This window comes from Rana temporaria, chromosome 11, assembly GCF_905171775.1.
Source record: "Rana temporaria chromosome 11, aRanTem1.1, whole genome shotgun sequence".
Lineage (NCBI taxonomy): Eukaryota > Metazoa > Chordata > Amphibia > Anura > Ranidae > Rana > Rana temporaria.
In genome coordinates, this window is record NC_053499.1 from 117,887,978 (window position 1) to 117,893,977 (window position 6,000).

Below are 6,000 nucleotides of genomic sequence, written 5' to 3' on the forward strand. Positions count from 1 at the left end.
AGAACAAGATACTTTCTCATACAAGTACTTGGTACAGCAGGCACATATCAGGAATATGAAGTGTTGGGGTAACAAACGCTTTAAAGTAGTCGTTAACCCACTTTCACTACTTCATATAATCCTCGTGTTTCCCAATGACAGGCGCTCCCGTCTGTCTTTCAGAGCAGCTCCCCGCGATCACACGACTGGCTGGTTCTCTCCTCTGCCCGGCTGACAGATGCAGCAGGCGGGCCAAGATTCCCCCGCTGACATCAGCCGGGACGAGAGGTGGAGAGGAGAGAAAGCCGGCCAGTCACGTGATCTTGGGGAGACGCTCTGAAATACGGTAAAAGGAGGCATGTTTTTTGTTTTGTTTTTTAGAAAACACAGAGACAGGAGCTCCTGTTATTGGGACACAGTGAGGATTATATAGGGACAAGAAAAAAGTTATTTGAGCAGCAGGAGGGGAGGGGGTGGGCACTCGCATGAGCAGACAAGCAGGGAGAGGAGGACAGAGAAGGACAAAGCAGGGCTGCGGATAACGGAAGCACATAAACTGACCACAATGTCAGGGCTCAGCAGCCATGATAAACCTTGGTCAGTTTACAGAGGGAAGGGTATAACCAGGCAGGATCAGACATGTAATTCAGGTGATAGAAGGGGCCAAATTACACAGCACAAGCACGGTGCTGTATAACATGTTTTAAGGAAACAGACTCTGGGGGGGGGGGGGGGGTTAACGCTTTAACATTTCATATGTTTTCTATTGTGAATAAAATATGTAAATCCTCCTGTAGATGGTGGTATAATCCACTTATCTATAAATCCTGTGTCCCTCAAACAGGAAACAAAACCAAATATAATAGAATCCTAAAACAAAATTCAAACATAGAAACAAGGATATGAAGTTTTCAACATGTTCATACTCACTCTACGCCCCCCCATCACATAACAATCACTACCGGACTCGGCTATAGCCATGTCAATGTGGCATGCTTGCAGATTAGTAGATTTAGAAGAACTTGGCTAAAAAATTGAAGCTGAACTCCGGGTAATACTTTATAAGCTGTTAAAGCAAACCATTTTCTCAGTTTGGGATATTTATTTGCGGTCTGTGTCCTAAAAAAATAAAATAAAAAAAATTAGGGGAACTTGCCTTCTGTCACCAGAACAGGCATTCCCATTAGAATTTCTTCATCCAATTCTTGTTCTGGTGACAACTATGAAATAAAATGTTGGGTTGCCCATCACTTTCTGCAACCAGGAAAAACAGAGTGTGAATCTAGCCAGCAGGAACACAAACATCAAAAAAAACCTGATGGGAATTCTACTTTCCTCCTACTTTATCTCAAACTTAAAAAAAAATAAAAAATAATAAGGGGGGGGGGGGGGGAGTAGACGACGAAGAAGGGCTATACATATACTTTAAATTTAAGCAAAAAACTGGCAATCTCGAAAGAGGAAACGTGAATGTATTTTACTGCTGCCACCTTGTGGCTTTTTGCAGTATACACTGCCAACCGTACAACTTGTACTAACCCCTAGCATAATAAATAGAACAGAATTACTCAATCAAGGCCAACATCAGTGTCAGATGCCAGAAACGTACAGATTATTAAGCGAGCCTCCTTTAGTCACTATAAAAATAACAACAACATAAGAAGCTGTTAAATATATTAAGGACATGCATTATATGAAGAAACATGGAAAGAAACCGGTACTTGTTTACTAGACCACATTTTACGTTACGCCTTAAAATCAAACCACACAAAAGAATTTGTACGTCACAATTTAAAGCCCTTGCCTTTAGGAAGCAAAACACATAATCAGGGCATGACACAGAAAGAACATCCCCTCCCCCTCACTCCGTCAGCAGCCAATGAAAGGCAGCAACACATACATGATTTAAATGTCCTGAAACCACACACCCAGATGTTCAGCCTTGCTTGATGTAGGAGTAAAAAAAAAAAAAAAAAAAAAAGCAGTTCCTCGTACCACCAAGTGATGACATTGTTGCTGGACTACAATGTAGATTAAGTTACGGGTTCACAATTAACATTTTACTGTCAGTATCTGCCAACAATGAAAATACAGAAACTCCCACATAGCTCTTGTATGACTGGTTTACAGGGAAGGCTTTCATTAATAGGGTTAATGTAAGGCATTTTATTATCATTACAGGGCTGGAATAATGAAGGCATTGTGTGAATTGTTCACACACGCCATTTTAATGACTAGTCATTCCAAACTGCACTGCATTGAGAGTATAAATGAGATCAACCAAATGTAATGTCCATGAAGAGTCCATCTTCTCTGCCTGGATCATTTGTGTAGTATGAGTGCTCCAAACCGTGCCCAGAAAGGGTTAATGATGCCCAGGACCACCCTCTTTCAAGTACAGTTAATTGCAGTGTGAGCGCAAACCATGCCAGAGCAAAGGACCCTCCATAGATTACTGTGGTCTGCTTAGCAGAGGTGATGGGAGTAAATGTGCCCGGGAATACACACCTATAGCCCAGTGTGAGTGAAGACTAGCTAGGTGGGGGGATTCAAACTTAGACACAATGCACAGTGTAAGTGAACCCTAAAGCTGATCATGGCTTCTTTTTTTTTATGAAGAAGTCAGTGGGCTAAATGAGAAAAGATGAACAGATTCCTTTAGCCACACAAGCAAGGGTGATAAAGGAATACTCCCCGCTGGGACATTGAATTCTGACAGCAGGACTCTCCACTAATCAAGAAAAAAAATTCAAAAATTTCAGAAAACAAGCGCTCTCCTAGTGCTCTCTCCTATCAGTGGCACAGAGATTGCACTGCACATGTGCAGGAGTTCACAGTCTCCTGTGATGCTGGAGGGGTCCAATGGTAGCAAAAAAATGTGTAAACATGACGGTGGGTACACACCGTACTAACAATTTTAAATTGCTTTAAAGTGAAATCAAACCCTCCCATCCTTTTTAGCCAAGGAAACTGCCATTTTAGCTTCTATTTGATCTGCAACTGCCATGGTGTTGCTCATGTGATCCGTTATGACACCGCCCATTTGATGGTTTGACAGTTTGGTCAACAGCACGAGCAAATGTAACAGTTAGCTATCCCGGCACACCGAGAATTTAACTAAATCGATGGCTTTAGTTTTGCTTTAAGGTGGCCATTGTTGGATTGAATTTTGGCTGGTTCTGCGGGGAGCGGCTGAATTGCAATACATGTGTGGGCACTGCAGTTGAACAAAAATCTATCGAGCAACCGCTGTTCGATCGCCCTGTCGGATAAAAGCCACTCGATCAGTGCCTACAGTGCTGATCTACGTATTCTGACAGTGGAGGAATTAGGAGTTTCACTTGTGGAATGAAAACCCTGGGACTCTTTGATCCAAGATCAAAGCAATAAGTTTAAGACGGCTATACATGAATCAAAATTTGACCAGTTCAACAGGTACCGCCCGAATTTCAATCCATGTATGGGCAGGCTGGTTATACAGAAATCAAGCTACTAATCGCCTTCTGCACAGCTAGTCTGCTGGAAAATTTCCACACAATCAGTAGAAATGGGATCGGCCGTGTTGAGGATCCTAGTCCCAACCCACTTGCCCGATCCCCCCCTAGTCCCAACCCACATGGCCAATATCTCACTGCCTGGTATTAGCGGTGTCTGCTTCCTGGCGGGATCAGGCAGGTAGGATGGGACCAAGGATGAGCTCAGGAGTGTTCGCAACCGCACGTGCAGAGCCTGCCAGAAAGTCGGAACTGAGGAGCGCTAATCACAGGCAGTGAGACATTTCCCAATCTCTGCAGCCGCAGATCAGGAAAATGTCTCACTGCTTGCGATAAGCGGTGTACGGTGTCTGCTTCCTGGTGGGATCAGGCAGGTGGGTTGGGACCCAGGATGACATTTCCCGATCTCTGCAGACGCGGATCAGGAAAACGTCTCACTGCTTGCGATTAGCGGTGTACGGTGTCTGCTTCCTGGCAGGATCAGGCAGGTGGGTTGGGAACAAGGATGACATTTCTCGATCTCTGCAGCCGCGGATCAGGAAAACGTCTCACTGCTTGCGATTAGCGGTGTACGGTGTCTGCTTCCTGGCAGCATCAGGCAGGTGGGTTGGGACCAAGGATGACATTTCCCGATATCTGCACCCGCGGATCAGGAAAATGTCTCACTGCTTGTGATAAGCGCTCCTCAGTACCGACTTCCTGGCGGGCCCTGCACGTGCGGTTGCGAACACGCCTGAGCTCATCCTTAGTTGGGAGTAGGATCCTAAACACGCCCGAGCCCATCTCTAAGGATCAGCGCTGATCAGTGTATTCTGATGGCAGGGAAGTCGCACACAATTGCGCAGGGGGAGGATTCCCCCATCCACCTCAAAATGTGTGGATAGGGGAAGTTCGGCCAGAAAAAAAACAAGCCGCGTACGGCCAGCGTTACGTGAATCTGACGCAAGTTGTGCCATTTGTCGCACGGATCGTAGACAGATTATGGCTTACAAAGCTCTACATTTTCTGGGGACATCCTGCACATATAATGGCAGGCAGAACCATGGGGCTACAATGAGAGTCCAGGTCAGACAGGAAGTCAGGGATGAAGGAAGGGGCATTTCAACTTTGGCTGGCCGTCTGTTTACAAACAGATCAGATAACATGGCTCCTCACCTATGGCTGACAGTCAGGCCTGACCCCACAGCACAGCCAATATGGCCTCTGGGGGGGATCAGAGGGAATACAAAAGGTGATCACATATACACACAGCTATACATAGAGATGTAAAATGGAATCCTGCCTTCCTGGCTCATACAAAACAATGAGAAGTCAATGAGAACAGCAAATCACCATCATCACATTGTAAGAATAAACAAAAAATAGTACCTGGTACTGAGCTGGGGTGACCGATCACCTCTCCCCTCACACGGATCCGGCGATCGGACGACAGCCCTAAATGGCACAAAACGGATTTATAATGTAAATAGCAGTGTTGTCGATGTCGTTATGGAAACACGTGCAGGAGGGGGGTCCAGGCTGCCGAGACAAACTTCACTACACCGGCTGAGACACAAGGGGTTAAATGGCACCAGTGACGACTTGGGGGGGACGTGGGATATTTATATAAATATATATCTTTGGAAGGAAACATTAACATTCAAGATGGCGGCGGGGGCCGAGGCCGCAGCACAGCTACCGTAACAAGTAGTCCCTGGCACTTGTGTCCTTCCGCCGCCCATTCTCTGCTCGGAGGAAGAAGGGGAAAGCTACGGCGGGGAAACGGAAAGCGGCGTCGGAACGTCGCTTGGAAGCATTACCGTTGGCCAGTGCGTGTCCCCACGGTGTGTTTTCGTTGACAGGCGCTCGACGTTGGCTACTTCCGCCTGGCTTGGGAGTGCGGCTGATTCGCCGTGTCTGAGACGGAGAGCGCGGAGGGATATGTTACGTAGTACCGGCCGGGAGAACGCGAGAGACTCCCACCCACAGTGATAGAAGGCAGTGATGAGCGCAATTCATCCACTGTGAATCCACACAGCACCGTGTACACCGCTCACCTGTACTCAGCACCGTATATACCACTCACCTGTACACGGCACTGTGCTCAGGGAGGGTCTGAACACTCGGAGCTCCTTCACTTTTCATGGTTTCCCCCTCCAGCCTGGGTGTGGGGTAAACAACCATTGTCCATCACATCCCCCCCAAATAGTACATGCAAACGGAATCACTTAGGCCCCGTTCCCACTTGCCGATTTTAAATCGCCACAATTCTGCCAGTGATTCCAAATCGCAATAAAACACGTATTTGGGATCGTTCATTCTTAATGGCACCCTAAACAACAAGTGATTGTCACACGACAGAATTGCGACAAACCGCGCCTTTTATAAATCATGCAAAGCCTGTCACCCTAAAACGACCAGGAACTTCTTTTGGGTGACAGGCGCACATTGCGCGACCCATTGAAGTGAATGAGCTGCCCTATGCGTGACACGCAGAATGTTGGGTAAATTACTACGGGGTATGCAAGCAGGGCCGATCCGCCCTATA

General features: G+C 46.6%; 1 protein-coding gene across 3 annotated transcripts in view; it reads right to left on the bottom strand.

The window, feature by feature from the left end:
• KMT5B (lysine methyltransferase 5B) overlaps positions 1–5,422 on the bottom strand; it is a 42,619-nt gene extending 37,197 nt beyond the window's left edge. Inside the window, exons 1-2 of one of the 3 annotated variants that reach the window (XM_040328919.1) lie at positions 5,273–5,422; positions 4,842–4,907 (exon numbers count right to left, since the gene is read on the bottom strand). The gene's annotated coding sequence lies outside the window, so the exon portion shown is untranslated. Of the gene's footprint in view, positions 1–909; positions 1,072–4,841 lie in introns of those variants that run through there. The other 2 variants (XM_040328918.1, XM_040328920.1) reach the window with 2 other exon arrangements.
• Positions 5,423–6,000: the final 578 nt, after the last annotated feature.